Consider the following 17,711-nt stretch of genomic DNA (forward strand, 5'->3'; position numbering starts at 1 on the left):
GAAGGTAATTTTGTACACATAGGTAACATCTACAATAAATTGACACGAAGTAAAGGAGATTAACCATCAATGATGCAAGCGGGCTTTATCTAATCAGTTGAAAGCCTTAAGAGCAAAATCTGAGACTTCCCAGAAAAAGAACTATTCTGCCTCAAGACTATAGCATCAGCTCCTGCCTGAGTTTCGAATACGCCGACCCATGTTATAGATTTGGAATTTGCCCCATACCACAGGCAGGTGAGCCAAGTCCTTAAAATCAATCTAAATAGATAGACTGCTTGATTATTTTGGTTTTCCTTTTTGTATTTAGAATTTTGCCGTCAACGTATTAGCATCGTTAATAGTAAAACCACCTTTGTAGCAACTCACAACCAGTCGTTTATGAAAATAATGTAGTACTCAACCACTACCTCTCATTTGATCTACTGGCAAGCCCAGGTGATAGCATATGTGTATATCCCAAGTATATCTATATCTAATCTAGATCTATATCTTATATATCTGGAGATCTGGCCGTCCCTTCTAGAGTGCCCCAAGGACATCTACGAGGCCGCCCTGGCCCAGGGCCAGGAGAGGCACAAGGAAGAGCTGTCCAGCTGTGAGCCCTTGTGGGCCAAGTGGGACCCACTGTGCCAGATCTCCCAGTCCTGGCCCTGGCCTCCCGTTCAACCGGCCCTGCGTCATAGTGGAGGAGTTCAAGTGAGAGCAGAGGCTCGGGTCCAAGGCAGTTGAGGGGCTTAGTGGGCTGCAGACCAAGGCAGCCAGGGAAAAGGAAAAGCTGAGAAAAAAGTGCTGCCATGCGTCTACTTCCCCAGTGGCTGCCTCTGGAGGCGGCCTTCTAACTCTGGGCAGCAGATGTCACAGCTGCACGGTCCCTCCGTGTGGTTTTGCACAGAGACCGTCTGCCTTTTGAGCTGCCAGCTTCGGGTACATAGAAGTTGTCAGGATGAGAACCTGTCCTTCCACAAGTTCAGGATGTTATATCTCTACTCCTGACCGATACAGGAGACCACCTAAAATTACAAGGCAAAATGGAGTAGCCATCACTTGATAGTCAACACATCTTCCTTGAGTGCCTTCTACGTGCCAGCCACTGTGGATGCAGCTGAGCGCAAGTGATGGCGAGTGGGGAGGGAAGTCAATATGAGACGGCATCATGGGCTGCAGAGAAGTGGGGTCAGCCCTGCTCTTGCAAGAATAACAAGACAGATAGGCAGCAGACAGAGAGCTGCCTTTGACTCAGCCCAGGAGGCAGCCATGCCAAGTTATCAGAAATTTAACTTGCAGGTGGAAAAAATCAACACCAAGGATTCTGCTGAATCATAATCAAGACTAACCATGGAACCTTGCGTAAACTCATTTCCTTTTTGTCTGTTCACCTGTTCTGTTAAATGCACGTGTGAAGAAAATAATTTCTTTCATGGTTGCTGAAATCTGGAGTTCGATTGGGTTCATTTCAGCAAGTTACTAACCACTTTCTTTTCTGATTCGAATTACTGAAGCTGCTGAGAATTGCTGGTTTCCTTTGATGCTTGCAAGAGAGAAGCTGTTTAAAACACTTAGGATCCCATGCAGGTTGATTTACCTTCTATGATACATTCGAGAATCAGAGACCAAGATTAGGTTTGGGGGATCCTAGAAGACATTCTGAAGCCTGTAGGAGCAGATGTCCAGTTTCTTGCGCCTCCCTACTCACCTTCAGATATGGAGAAAATGCTAAAATGGCAATGGTTAGAGTTTATACCCTGCAGAATCTCACGTGGTTTGAGCTCTCAACAGCTATCACCAATCCCAAATATTTCCTGCAGTGAGGAGACAGCCATGAGAGGTGCAGAGACGAGAAAGAGAAAAATATTCATCATCTTGCTTTTACATCCTGGTAGGAGATTTTGCTTTGGGGTTCATTTGGATGTTTTAGCTTTTAATGAAAAGCAGAACTGGTTATTGCAATTGGAAATAAAGGGAGGAAAGCATTAAACTTTTTTCTCTTCTCGCCCCTAGATTTATTGAAATATAATTGGCATATAACTTTCTGTAAGTTTAAGGTGCACGGTGTATTGATTTGATACACATATACTGCTGAATGATTAGCTCATGACTCCATCAAAATAGTTATAATTCTCTTCAAAGGCTGAATGATATTCAGTGAGTCTCCAGAGGAATGAATGCTTTCATAGCAATGAACCTATAGTTTTAAAAGAGAAGGACCACCTCTATGTGTTGATCTGGGGAGATCTAGGGACACTATTAACTGAAAAAAAAAAAAACCAAAAACAAAGGAAAGATTAGTGTGCCTATAGTATGTTAGATTTTATGAGAATAAAACAGCTATAAGAATATGTATTTGTATTGTTTTATATTTCATAAATATGTAACAAAAAAATAAACCATAAACTCCTAAGGTGGTTACCTCTAAGAGCCAGGGTAAAGTAGTGGGTCAGGTAGAGGTTACAGTGCTGGGATCAAGGCTTTTCTTCCAATGTGCCATTTCATATTTGACCCTTTTTGTGTGTGTGGTAAAATACACATAGAATTTACCATTTTAACCAATTTGAAGTATCCAATTCAATGACACTGAGTACATTCATGGTATTGTACAACCATAGTAACTCTCTGGTTCCAGAACTTTCTATCACCCTAAAAGGAAGCCCCATACGTACTATTAAGCAGTCTTTCTTCATTCTGCCCTCCTAACCCCTAGATACCCCAAATTTGCTTTCTTTCTCTATAAATTTGCCTATTCTGGATATTCCTATAAATGGAATCATACAGTAAGTGGCCTTTGTGCCTGGCTTCTGTAATGTTTTCCAGGTTTATCTAGGTGTAGCATGCATTAGTACTTAATTTCTTTTTAAGGCTGAATAATATTTTACTGTATGGATAGAACAAATTTCTTTATCCATTCATCCATTGATGGACATTTGTTTCCATCTTTTGCCTATTATACAGAGTGCTTCTATGAACGTTGCTTTTTGTGTCTTTGTTTAAACACCTATTTTTAATTCTTTTGGATACATTCTGAGGAATGGAATTTCTGGGTCATGTAGTAATTCTGTTTAACTTGTTATGGAACCACCAAATTGCTTTACATAAAGATGGCGCCATTGTATTCCTACCGACAATGTATGAGGGCCCCAATTCCTCCACAACCCTGTCAGCCCCCGCTGATATCCTTTAATTTTTTTTTTCTTATTATAACCATCTTACTGAGTATAAAGTGGTATCTCATTGTGGTTTTGATTTGCATTTCCCTAATGACTGATGATGTTGAATATCTATTCGTGTGCTTGTTGACCACTTGTATATCTGCTTTGGAGAAATGTCTATTCAAGTCACTTGCACATTTTTAATCATGTTGTCTGTTTATTGCTGAATTGCAGGAGTTCTTTATACATTCTGTATACTAGACTTTTATCAGAGATATGATTTGCAAGTATTTTCTCCCATTCTGTGTACTGTCTTTTCACTCTGCTTGAGAGTATGCTTTACACAAAAAATTTTAATTTTAATGAATTCAGTATATATATCTGTCTTCTGTTACTTGTGCTTTTGATGTCCTAAGAATATACTGCCAGATCCAAGGTAATAAAGAGTTACGCCTATGTTTTCATCTAAGAGTTTTACAGTTTTGGCTCTTATGTTTAGTTCTTTGATTTTGAGTTAATTTTTGTGTATGGTATTGGGTAAGGATCCAACTTCATTCATTTCCATATGGATATCCAGTTCTCAGCATCTTTTGTTGAAGAGACTGTTCTTTCTCCCATTGAATGGTCCCATCACCCTTGTTGGAAATTGCTGTTTAACATGAATGTATGGGTTGATTTATGGTCTCAGTTCTACTCCACTGATCTCGATGTCTATGCTTATGCTAGGATCACACAGACTACTATAGCTTTGTAGTAAGTTTTGACATCAGGGCATGGTAATCCACCAAGTTTGTTCTTTTTTTCAAGATTGTTTTGGCTACTCAGGGCCCCTTGCAATTCCATGTATTTCAGGATCAGCTTTTATCATTTCCTCAAAAAAAAAAAAAAAAAAGCCATGGAAATATTGTTAGAGATCTGGTGAGTTCTGCCATTTTAATTATGTTGTCTTCCAATCTGTGGGCAGGAAATGTCTTTTCATTTATTTAGATCCTCTTAAATTTCTTTCAGCAATGTTTTATCGTTTTCAATGTACAAGTATTTTGCCTTTTTGGTTAAATTTATTAAGTATTTTATTAGTTTTGATGCTTTGTAAATAGAATTGTTCTGGTTTCAATGTAATTTTCAGACTGTTCTTTGCTACCATATAAAAAATACAACTGATTTTTTGTGTGTTGATGTTTCCTGCAATTTGGATAGACTCATTTATTGGCTTTAATAGATTTTTGTGAATTCTTTAGGGTTTTATATATGAGATCGTGTCATCTATGAGTAGAGATAGTTCTACATCTTTCTTTCTTATTTAGATGTCTTTTGTATCTTTTTCTTAACTAATTGCTCTGGCTAGAATTTCCATTGCAATGTTAAATAGAAGGGGCACCTGGGTGGTTCAGTCAGTTAAACATCTGACTCGTGATTTCTGCTCAGGTCACATCTCATGGTTTGTGAGTTCAAGCCCTGCCCTGGGCTCTGTGCTGGCAGCGCAGAGCCTGCTTGGGACTCTCTCTCTCCCTTTCTCTCTCTCTGCCCCTCTCCTGCTTGCAGGCTCTCTCTTTCTCAAAATAAATAAATAAACTTAAAAAAAAAAAAGAATAGTAAGAGTGAGTATCCTTGTTTCTAATCTAAGGGGGGGAATTTTTCAGTCTTTTACCATTGAATATGCTGTTAGCTATAAGGTTTTTATATATGTCCTTTATAACAACTTTTGCCTGAAGGTCTATTTTTTCTGATATTAGTATAGCTACCCTAGCTTTCTTTTGATTTGTGTGTAATATTTTTCTATCCCTTTACTTTCAAACACTTCGTATCTTCGGATGTGAATCTCTTGTAGTCAGCAAACATATATCGTGTTGTTCCTCTTTTATTCATTCTGTGAATCTCTGCTATTAAATTGGAGAGTTTCTTATATTTACATTTAAAGTGATTTCTGATAAGGAAGCCTTCGGCCATTTTGCTATTTGTCTTTTACTTTTTTCTTCCTCAATTCCTCCATTTACTGCCTTCTTTTTTATTTAGTTGGGTGTTACTTTTTTGTGGGTTTTTTTTGTACTGTATCATTTTGATTCCTTTCAACTTTTTAAACTTTAAAACTATTTTTAAATTATGTTCTCAGTGGTTATCTTGGGGATTACATTTAACATAACAATCTAGTTTGAGTTAATATAAACTTTATTTCAATAGTATGCAAAATTCTACTCCTATTTATCTCGAGGCTTCCTCTTTATGCTGTTGTTTTCACAGATTACATCTTTATTGCATGCCCATTACATAGAATTATCATTTTATACTTTGAATTTAATATGTCATTTCACTGACTCCATGGTTTCTGATGAGAACTGGCTGTTAATCTTATTGAGGATCCCTTGTATATAATTCATTACTTCTTTTCTTGCTGCTTTCAAAGTTCTTTGCCTTTCACCATTTTGATTATTATGTGTCTCCATGTGGATTTCTATTTGTCCTACTTTGAAACTTGTCCTATTTCGAAACTTGTTGAGCTTCTTGGATGTGTTGATTCATGTCTTTGTCAAATTTGGGGAGTTTTATAGTATAATTTATTCAAGTATTCATTCTGCCCCTTTCTTTCTCTCATCTCTCTCTGGAGTCTCATTATATATATTTTAGTATACCTGATGGTGTCCCACAGTTCCTCTAGGCTCTATGATTTTTTTGATGTAGTTCTTTTTTTTTTCTACTCCAGAGACTAGACAATTTCATTCCACCAATCTTCAACTTCATTAACTCTATCTGCTAAAAAAATAAATTAATTAATTAATTAAAAAATAATCAGTTAAGCCCCTCCAATGACTTTTTTATTTCAATTATTGTACTTTTCAGCTTTAAAATCTCTATTTAGAGAGAGAGAGACTCATTGTCCTAGTTTTCTTTTGTTCTTCGACCTTGGTTTTCTTTAGCTCTTGGAGCATATTTAAGGAAGTTGATTTAAAATCTTTGTTCAGTAGGTCTGCTTCCTCTTGGGCAATTTCTGCTAATTTATTTTTTTCCTTTGGGTGGGCCATACTTTTTGGTTTCTCTTTTGTTGAAAACAGGCCATTTCGAGTGTTATGACGTGGTAACTGGAAATCAAACTTTCTCCTCTCCCTAGGATTTTCTGTTATTGCTTTTTGTTATTGTGGGCTGCACTTAGTTGTTTATTTAGTGACTTTTCTAAACTATTTTTGTAACGACTGCGTTCCTTGTCATGGGAAGATTCTGAAGTCTCTATTCCTGTAGCATAGTGCCCAGCTTGTTGTTTGACAAAGATTTCCTTAAATGCCTGAAGCCCAGAAAAAGAAAGTCTGGAAACATAAACAAAACAATTCTCCAGGTCTTTGCAGATGGGCTCTGAAGTGGGTCACTCCCTCCTTAGCCACGCCATATTTCAACTCTGCTTGAGCCTCCTCTTTGGGCTTGCACTGAGCCTAAGTAAGGGTCAGCTAGAGATGAAAGCATACGGTTTTCTCAGGTCTATTCTGAGCGTGTGTCCTGTTGGAGAGGCATGCACATGTTCTCTAGATTCCCTAGCACACATGAGAATTCTTCAAAGATGTTATCCCCCTCAAAAATCTCACTCCTTGGCATTCCTTCCTGTACTTTTGGTTTGACTATTGTTCGCCCAAACTGCTACTCTTTGCCCCAGACAGTAGTGGCACGTTCTTCATCTTTCAGTGTTTTGGGGAAACATCCTCCACGTAGCCACTCAGTCCTGATAGGTTTCCAAGTGGGGTGAAGAAAAGGAAGCCCCTTGCATCAGTTCTTTGGAGAAACACCAATAAGGTCAGAACAGACAAACACAGTTCTTGAGGAACAAGGTCTTGTCCACTTCCTCTGAAACCTGATGCCCATGCTGGGAATGTGGGCTGCTGTCTTGAAGTCCATCACCACATTGAGGAGAATGGTGGGACTAGATGAAATGAACATCTCTTGCCATGTTTCAGTGGCCTTTTCTTGGTGAAGCATTCACTTTGTTGCTATAAACCTTTGATTCTCAGAGTTTAGTGAGTTTAATTCTGACAGTTTTTTTGTCAGGCTTTTCTGTCTCTACTGATAAATCCCAAGAGTTCCCTCCTCCACCATTTGCACTGATTTCTCATATTTGCCTTTTGAATCATGCAACTGTATTACTTATATCAAAGAGTAATCAATTTGAAAAAATTTTTTGAGAGAGAGCATGAATGGGGGAGGGGCAGATGGAGAGACAGAGAACCTTAAGCAGGCTACACGCCCAGCATGGAGCCCCATGTGGGGCTCGATCCCTAGGATCATGACCTGAGCCCAAATCAAGAGTTGGACGCTTAACCAACTGAGCCACCCAGGCACCCCAATTTTGAAAAAAATTTAATGAATGTTTTAGTAGATAGGGTCTTATTATCTAACCTCCTGGCATTCTCAAACTTTGGCTCCACCAAATAATTGTTGCCACCAAGCTCTCATTTAATCTTGTTTGAGGCAAATACAAGAAGAGAACTCAACTGAGAACCAAGGCTAGTTTGTTAGTTAGGGCTTACACTAGTCAAAACTTTGAAGTATGAAGTCTGCCTTCCCATAGACATTTTCTTTCCCATCTCTCTCTGTCTTTGTTCTCTTTTATTCTCAAACCCAAGCCTAATATTTCACCTGCTCTCCTACCACCTTCCATGATGAAACAATACTGACTGACTTAAACTTGTTAAGTGTTTAAGGAGATGAGCAAGTTTCTATTTCATAACTTGTCTTAGAATTCTGATCTCCCAAGATCAAGTAGTACACAGTCGTCAATTCATTCACAAACATGAAGGAAGTCATTTTTGTTTGTTGGTTGGTTGGTTTTCTTTCTGAAGAGCCGGCTCTCAGGTTTGGAGAGGATAGAGCAAATTAAAGGAAGAGTTAAGGTGCCTTGGGAGAAGGATAAGGGCAACAAAATATGATGCTGTTGGATAAGCATCACATGATAATTTTATCAAAATCAGTGCCACATAAAGTGTGGTCTCCAGATGTGCTGACTCAAGATCTCTAACCAGGAATCTGCATGTTCACCCATGCTCCAGAGGATTCTGAAACATGCTATAGTTTGAGAGCCACTGCCCAAAGTTACCTTACTGGGTTTTTCTTATAATGAAGATAATAACATTCCCTTGAATTTCTGTAGCCCTTTACTACTTACAAAGTTTTTTTTGTAGATGATAATCTTACCTGTTATCACAAAAGCCCAGGATTGGGCTTTGAATAAGAGCCTCTTTTAATAAATAATAAAACTGAGTTTTATTATTTGACTTTTTCCATGGTGCACATTCAAACACAAGTCTCTTGACTTCAAATCTATGGATATTCTAATTTTGCCTATATGAAAATTTTTTTCAAAAAATTAAAGTAAGAAGGATGCACCTTTCCTGGTGTTGTCACTCACCTTTGCCTTTCCTTTACTTATTCATTGGTTCATCCACCATGCAATCCTTTACATATTCAGCAAATATTCATTACAAACTATAATAAGCCATGTAGTGTGTATATCCAGGGCTATCTAAAGTTATATTCAAAGATCATGACAATTTCTTTTTATGGGTTTGTCTAGGGTGATACACTCTTTATTATGTATAATTCCATTACACACATTTTCTTTAGTAGTTTAGTCACTAGCTTCTTTAAGAGCAGTTAGCATAGAGGAGCACCTGGGTGGCTCAGTCATTTAAGCATCTGACTTCTGCTCAGGTCATGATCTCAAGGTTCGTGAGTTCTAGCCCCACATTAGGCTCTATGCTGACAGCTCCAAGCCTGGAGCCTGCTTCAGATTCTGTGTCTCCCTCTCTCTCTCTCTGCCCTCCCTTCCCCCAGCCTGTGCTCTGTCTCTCTGTCCCTCAAAAATGAATAAACATTAAAAAATTAAAATAAAAAAAAAAGAGCAGTTAGCCTAGGGATTCTCTAACATTATCTCCTATGAGAATTGGCAAGATATCTCAAAAATCCTCAAATCCAGGCCTCCCTACAGACCAATACATCAGAATCTCTGGGGACAAGACCCAGGCATCAATATTTTTAAAGCTGTCCAGGTGATTCTTATGTGTAGGCAAGGTTGAGAGCCAGTAAATTTGAGAATATAAGTCTAATTCTAGTGCCTCCTAAGAAAAGTTTTCCTATTCTGTGAGTCTCATTCCAAAACACCTGAGAGAGAGAGAGAGAGAGAGAGAGAGAGAGAGAGAGAGACTGGGATAGACAGATAGTTGAGGGGATGGCAGAATCTGGGTGTGTACCCTCTTGGAAGTCTTCCTTTCCATTGCTCTGTTAATTCTTACCCCACGGGTATGTACGTGTTCAACTCAAGCTGATCCTCAGTACTCCTCAGAAGTGTATGTCTACACAAAGTAAGCATAGTTTTCAAATTAAGTGTTCATTATAAAGTCTTGGTGAAAATCTAATGTCTCCAAATTATTCTTGCTTAAATTGGTAGAATCAGTCGGACAAGGCTACCAGTCTACTTTGAAATTTATCTGCCAAACCCTCACGGAAGTACGAATTACTTCAACTTACGACAAAGTTTCTTTCCCTTCCAGTTTTACAGCCCTCCATCTATTCCTTTCCTATGATGCTGCACTTTCTAAAGTCTGTAACATTTTACATGTGCCTCTGAGCGGCTGCTTGGGGAAGTGACTTCAGGACCAAGGAAATCTAGGTGTGAAAACTGGCTTTCTCAATTACTGGTAGTGAGATCCTGAGCTCAGTATTGCATCTCTCTGAGCCTCAGTTTTCCCGTTTATAAAATAAAGGTAATAATGCCTTGCAAGGTGGCTGTGAGCATCAGAAGCAAAATATGTAAACTACCCAATGCCTGGCACATTGGCCCTCAACAAATGGGGTTATATTGATGATGCTTCCTCTGTCCCACTGGTCTTAAGCTCTTTATCCTTTTTCAAAGCATCTTTGCCTTCATTATCTCCTGTAATCTTCCCCACAAGTGAGATAGGCTAGAAGTTATCTCTGGGCCACAGAAGAGCAAGCTGAAGTGCCAGACAGTTAATGGGATGGATTCAAGAGACAATTATGCATTCTCTTCATAAAACATGCTCATAAAGACAGACAGTCCTAAGCGGCAATCTAATTGGGGAAAACAAGACAAAACAAAAAACACACACAGGGCTAAATGCAGTCATCCGCTTTGGTAGATCTGAAAATAAATACCAGTGTGAGCAAAGTCAACAGGGGGAACATATACATCCAGAATTTGAAGCTGGCGTGGCCAAATGAGACGTGCTGTCGAGTTTGGGTGGTAGGATGGTGATTGATAGATCTTTCTCTTTTCTCTGTTTTTTAAATGTAATCTTCTTGTCTTACACCTTTCCTTATTAGATGAAACTTGTAATGTCAAAGATAAGATGACGTATGTGTTGATTCATATTTATGTGTAAGTATATATGATTTTTCATAAAGTGTGTGTGTGTGTGTGTGTGTGTGTGTGTGTGTGTGTGTGTGTTTTCTAAATGACAATCGCAAACCATTCCTGATTTTGGGTTTTCCCATGGACAAGAAGCAACCTTAGGCCCAGTGTGATGCTGCAGTTTCTGCCAACCCAGAACACCTGGGGAGCAACTGATATCTAGAGTGATTGAGATAGGGATACTGTCTTTTACTGCACATTAAAATCACCTAAGGAGATTTAAAAATCCCAATGTCCACTTCTCACGCCCGACCAAATGCGTAAGTATCTCTAGCGATGGGATCCAGATATCAGTATTCTGTAAAGCTTCCCAAGTAATCCCAGTGCGCAGCTGAGTCTGACAACCAGTAGTCTAGATCAGTGCTTCTGATGCCGTACGTCTGGGGTGGGGACTGGGATTCTGCGTTTTTAACACGCTTGCTTCCTGGTGGTGCTGATTCTGTTGGTCCTGTGACCACACTGACTGAGTAACAAGGACATAAAGGGATTTCTTTGCTTTCGTTTTAGGAATATTAACACATGGGTTGCACAGCCACCTTAGGGACCGGTTTCATTAGTTATAAAAGTGAGAATTTGGGCTGGATAATTTCTGAGCTTACTTTGGCACTCCAAACTTCTCTGCTTTATTACCAGCCAAGGCACAGATCTTGTGTTTCTCAGGGGACAGGAGACTACTGTTTGTACCAGCATCTGTGGAACATTTGGCAGCCAGGCTGGTCCTCTCCCCATGAGACAGACTGAGGCAGGGCTGCTCAAACATCTGTGTGCAGCAGAATCACATGGAATGCTTGTTTTGAATGCTCTAGAGCCCTCCGTGCAGAGATTGATTTCATAAGTCTGGGCTGGAACCTAGAAGTTAGTGGTGTTACCAACAATAACGGTTCACATTTATTGAATGTTTCCTACGTGCCATGTATGGTTCTGGTAACTTCATAACATAAATCCGTTGAAACTTCACAGTGATCCTAGGTGACAGGGACTAGTATTTCCCCCAATTTACAGATGAGAAAACTGATAAAGAAGGTAAATAATTAACCAGGGTCATACAGTTAGGAAATTGCACACATGGGATTCTACTGTGAGGAAATTCAGCACAGTTAGATTTTGAGGTCTTTTCCTCAAAGAATTTGATTATGAAAAGAGAAAAAAAGGGGGGGGCCGCCTAGGTGGCTCAGTCGGTTGAGCATCTGACTCTTGATTTCGATTCCGGTCATGATGACCTCACTGTTTGCGAGATGGAGCCTCACGTGGGGCTCCGTGCTGACAGTGAGGCAGAGCCTGTTTGGGATTCTCTCTCTCCCCCTCTGTCCCTCCCCCGCTCGTGCTCTCTCTCTCTCTCTCTCTCTCTCTCAAAAATAAATAAATAAACTTAAGAAAGAAAGAAAAGGGGGGAAAAACAAGCAGTCATAGGGACAGCAGAGTCAGAAGCTGGCTTCAGATGTCAGACTTTGATCTAGCTGGTTCTGACGCAGGCAGGTTCTAGATCACACCTTAAGTTCCCATTTATAGATCTGCTGAGCCAGCAGACTAGCTGCCCAGGACCTTCTGGGAGCTTTTTAAAGTACAGTCTCCTGAATCCCCATCCCTCACATCTTGACTCCTGACGTCCAGCATGAGACCCAGGAATCTGCATTTTAACAAGTATTAACCACCCCACCCCACGCTACCCCCCGGGATTCTAATCCACAGCCAAATTTGCGAACTATGGAAAGAATGGGACTTCGAGACTGGCAACCGGCATTTGTGACCACGTTCTGCCACTTAGCATCTCTGTGTCCTCGCTCGTTCATTCACTGATTTAACAAATATTTGTGCAGCTACAATACACTAGTACTGGGTGCTGGAGATTTCCCAGCAAACAAAACAGGCAAAAATCCCTCCCTTTATGGAGCTTACATTCTGGTTTACTAGAACATGATAAACGCAAGGGGGCAAAGGAAACAGCAAAGGAGTTGCAACTTTAAATAAAAGTGGCCAGAGAAGGCTTCATGGGGAAGTTGACATTTCAGGAAAGATGTAAGGACGGAGCAGGTTAAGCAGAGACCTGTGGGAAGGGTCTTCCTGGCAGAGGGAACAGCTTGTATGAAGGCTCAGAAGTTCAAGGGTGCTTGGCATGTTCAAAGAACAGTGGGAAGGGCAGTGTAGAGGGAACAGAGTGAGTGAGGGGGAGAGGACATGAGAATGAACCCAGAGGAGGAACAGAAGACATGAGATCTAGAATTTGTAGGCCACTAAATGGACTTTGGCTTTTGGTCTGTATGAGATGGGAACCCTTGGAAGATTTGAGTGAAATCGTCTGAACTATCCAAAAGGATCCCTGGTTGCTACTACACATTGTAGTAGAACGAGGGAAGAAGCATGAAGACCAGTTAGGAGACCGTTGAAATTATCCAGGTGAGAGGTTGTGCTGGCCTGGCTCAGGCTGGTGGCAATAAAGGAAATAAGAAATATACTCTGAACATATTTGGAAAGTAGAGAAAACAGGATTTGCTGCAAGTTTTGGGTTTGGGTAGAAAAGGAAGAAATCAAAGATCTTCAATAAAATGTATTCAATCGTTGATTCATTTTAAAGAATATTTACTGGACGCTACTATGCACAATCATATGTGCTGGCCACTATGCAAAGCCTTGAGGTAGTTGGTAAATTAAACCTATCATCCCTGCCCTCAAGGAGTTACATTCTAGTGACATGAGGACAATAAGTACCTAACTCTTTGGGTTATGACAATACAAGATGCATAATACAGAATCTAGTACATGGCAGGGCTCAATACATGGCATGTATTACTGTTATACAGATTATTTAGCAAAATGGCAATATATTTAGGTATAGAAAACATAAGTTGGTGCTAATGAAATACAAATGAAAGGAATAATTAAGATGGAGTGGGATAGGGGCGCCTGGGTGGCTCAGTCGGTTAAGTGCCAGACTTTGGCTCAGGTCATGATCTCACAGTTCATGGGTTCCAGCCCTGTGTAGGGCTCTGTGCTGACAGCTCAGAACCTGATGTCTGCTTTGATTTCTGCGTCTCCCTCTCTCTCTGCCCCTTCTACTGTCACGCTCCCTCTATCTCAAAAATAAACAAACTTTAAAAAAAAAATTTAAAAAGATGGAGTGGGAGAAAGAGTTAAGTTAGTTCACATCCCTCCAATTTCCCAAATAATGCAACATTCATGTTTTCTGATTTTAATTTCAAAATGGTGGATGGTCCACTACCAGAAAAGTCAGGAAGCCACAACCATTGGACTTGAACCCAACTCCGGGAAAGATTTTGGGTGCCTATTGAGATTAGAACAGCACAACTTTTTTGGTGACTTTTTAGGACTAGATCTCAGCAAGGGACAGTGGCCATGTCTGGAGACATTTTCAGTTGTCATGAACGGGGAGCATGGGGAAGATGTGTGTTATTGGTATCGAGTGGGTAGAAACCAGCAATACTGCTAAATGTCCTATAATACAGAGGACACCCTCCCCTTCCGACTCACCAAGGGAGTATCCAGTCCAACGTGTCAGCAGTGCCCAAGATTGAGAAGCCTGAGATGAAGAAAAGAAATGTAGTTATCCAAGACCGTAACTATGTGGTCATAAACAAAATCAGTGGTTTGAGAGAAAAAGTGTCCACACTCTAACAAATGTGATGAACGCTGGATGACATCATCATGTCATTAATAAAAGAGGACACTCGGAAGAACAAATGTGTGCTGCCTTAGCTTTAGGCAATTATTCATTCTTCCTGCAGTCTTCACTGAAGGGTGTGCCAGTGCCTTTTCTTCTTTCTTTTAAAGGTCCTGTTTGCCTAGACTGGGATGTGCGGTGTTCTAGGAGCAGGGAGAGTCTGTTTGAAGACATTTTATTCTGGGAAAATTAATGGGACAGACAATGCAAAAGAAAAGAGACAAATTGTTCTTTTGGTTCCAAATAAATGCTTGTTTTCTGACACTGCCTGAATTTAAATGGTCCTCAGTTTGACTGTGAAATTAACACCTCTTTGAGGTTAATTGTGGGGGTGGGGTGCCATTCACACCACTTCCAGAGCTATTGTCTGTCTGGAATGCAGCACCAGCACTGGGTATATTTGCTTAACCAGCACTTGCTCTGTATCTCTTCAGCTTTCATCCGGATATTCCAACCCAAAGAATCAGACATTCGCACTGTTGACCCAGTTGCCATACTTGTCTCTCTCATCCAAGAAACCATTAAGAGAGGTCCATTGACCTTGAGCCAAATGAATTCACCTCTGTGGGCCTCATTTTCTTTCTCTTTAAAGTGGGAGAATTGAAAAGAGTTCTGTATGGTCGTCTCGGCATGACTCTGCCTTGACCAACAACTTGCTTCTGGCCCTGGATTCTTTTGTTGGGTGCTGTCTCATCACCGAGAGCAAGGGGGTGGGGGGTATTGCATGGAAAGATGCAGAACTCATAATTACAGAATCCACCAGCCACAAACTCAGCTTCCTATTACCTGGGAGACCTTAGGAAAATCGTTCCAACTCTTTAGGGCCATCTGGCTACATTTTTAAGATTCCTTCTGTCTCTAAAATTATATAATTTTAGGAATCCTAAAATTGGTGACTCAAAGTTGAAAAGAATTTTGAACTTCATGGTGCTGCTACTCTGAAGTTACATCTTAAAAGGATAGTCGGCGAATAGTCTTGTGTACATTTTTATACTGATCACTTTTTCTTTGGGAAGTGAAAACTTTCTGATCATTCTTACATATTGTTAGGATTTATACCCACAAATGCCGAACCATTTTTAAGTGTTTTTGTCCGTGAGTACATATGCCGGTTTTTCCATAGCCCATAGCATTAGATTATATCATTTTTAATATTTTGGTTTAGTATAGTGATAACTTTATTTAAATTTATATATCTATAACCATCAAAGAGCCCATCTGCATGCAACCATATTTCCTTTATACACACTGTTACCTGGACATTATGAAGCTGATGAGAAGCTCATAGTAAAGAGAGCTTCTTGCCTTAAACAAGTGATTTCTTTTTCCCCAGTGAAGCTTCAAGGACAGGATATTGAAGCTACCAAGAAAATATTATTCTAGAGGAGATTTTGTTCTCCTCCAAAACTAAAACAATCAGAAAACAAAACAAAACAAAAACCTAAAGGAAACATTGGATACTTCTCTTAAATTTATTATCAGGACAGCTGGGTGGCTCAGAGACCAAGCCTCGTGTAGGGCTCTGTGTTGGGTCTGGAGCCTGCTTGAGATTCTCCCTCTCTCTCTGTCTCAAAAATAAACAAACAAACAAACAAACAAACAGACAGACATTTAAATTTATTATCAAGGAAGGTGATCAAATCTACGTTTCTGAAGGTCTTTACTGGGCGCGCAAATTCTCCACTTACAGTGATGGAAGAAATGCAGAAGTGTTTTAAAAACAAAAGGAAAACTGGATTATTCACTGCAAGACCGCAGTCATCTCTGGATACTTGTACTAAGAGTCCTTTAAAAAGTCTGGAGAACTAGGATAAAGAAAATGCACAAGAAAAATTCAAAATTGTTCCCAGATAATGTGTTTTATTAAACTTGTTCCTCCTTCTTATCTCGCTGGTAAATTCTCTCACCAGCCTTTCCACCTCCTAGCATTCATTCTCAATACAAAACCATAACCCAAGCGAGCTCTTTCTGCCCTCGGGTCCTGTCCCTGTGCTTCAATAAAATCACCTTTTTGCAAACAAAACAAAACAAAACAAAACAAAACAAAACAAAACAAAACCATAACCCAAGCAAATAAATTCCTGGCATGTTTCTTTTTAATTATTTTAGCCACAGAAATAATAGATATTCATTGTAAAAAAGCTAGAAAGATAGATCACAAAAGGAAGAAAACAGAACCCATCCATAATTCCATATCCCGGAGAGAGCCACTGTTAGCCTGGGTTCTGTCTTTCCAGATGTTTTTCCATGAAAACCTTTTCAAAAAGAAGTCATACTCTTCAAACTATTTCTGTCCCATCTTCTCGTTTAACAACATGCTATGTGCACTTTCTGGGGCTTTTTCTTCCCCATCGAAACCCACCCCGATTTATTTATGAATCCAAAGGTTACTTCTGTTGTGGAATCCTGACAATACTTCTTGCTTTCTATTGTTATAAACTTATCTGTAGCTAATACCTTGTCACTTCACTTTTGTACACATCTTTAATTACTTCCTTATAGCAAATTCCTGGATGTGGCACTGTTAGACCGAATGGGGATGCCCACTCGTGGGCCTTTGACACACAGTGCCGTATCTCTAAAATCTGACACTGAAGTGACTTCATCTCTCCAACTCTGGATGATTGACATATGGGCCTGAAAGGGTCTTGCATGGCCTTTCAGTACCAGAAGGTTTTTGGGAATACAGTGATGATTTAGGAAGTGTAGGTGGTTCAGTTGAACCATGGCAGAAGTTTCAAAGGTAACAGCTTCAGCGAGTCACTGTACTATTACGATTTCTGGTAAATAAGTGGGTGAAAGGCAAAACAGAAGGGCTTTCCTCTGAGGAAGAAAGAAACCAAACCTCACACAGTAACAAATCCAGATTTCACCCACAAAGGTAAAGGCACCCCTGAATGTAGGTTTAGTTCAATTAAAGATACATTGAAAATTGAAAATGCACATACCTACAACCTGGAAATTCCATTCCTAAATGTGGATTACTAAATTAAATTCTAAATAGAAAATTCTTACTTATAAGAATGTAAACTGGGGGTGGTGCCTGAGTGGCTCAGTCCGTTAAGCGTCTGACTCTTGATCTCAGTTCAAGTCTTGATCTCTAGGTCATGAGTTCAAGCTCTGCACTGGGCCCCGTGCTGGGTATGAAGCCTACTTAAAAAAAAAAAAAAAAAAGAAAAGAAAAGAAAAGAACGCAAAACTGCAAACACAAATTGGAGACAACCTATATGTCCGTCAATAGTGGAATGGATAAATTGATTACATTACATTCACACAATGCAATATTATAAAGGAGATAAATAAATCCTCTACATATGCCATGGATAGATTTTAAAATATACTTGTACGTTAAAAAAAAGAGAAAGATAGATGCGAAATTATATGTGCAGAACAATAACACAGAGAACAACACAATACAATACAATAAAGGCAAAATATATGTATGTATATACAATCATAGCCTGAAGGACAGATACCACATTTA

General features: G+C 39.7%; 1 long non-coding RNA gene across 1 annotated transcript; it reads right to left on the bottom strand.

The window, feature by feature from the left end:
- Positions 1-14,036: 14,036 nt before the first annotated feature.
- On the bottom strand, positions 14,037-17,328 carry LOC115524144. Its single transcript, XR_003971955.1, has 3 exons — positions 17,243-17,328; positions 15,916-16,032; positions 14,037-14,086 (listed from the first exon to the last, which is right to left on the bottom strand). It is a non-coding gene; the product is annotated as an uncharacterized LOC115524144 (long non-coding RNA).
- Between the last annotated feature and the right edge of the window lie 383 nt (positions 17,329-17,711).

The sequence above is a fragment of the Lynx canadensis genome, chromosome C2 (assembly GCF_007474595.2).
Source record: "Lynx canadensis isolate LIC74 chromosome C2, mLynCan4.pri.v2, whole genome shotgun sequence".
Classification (NCBI taxonomy): Eukaryota; Metazoa; Chordata; class Mammalia; order Carnivora; family Felidae; genus Lynx; species Lynx canadensis.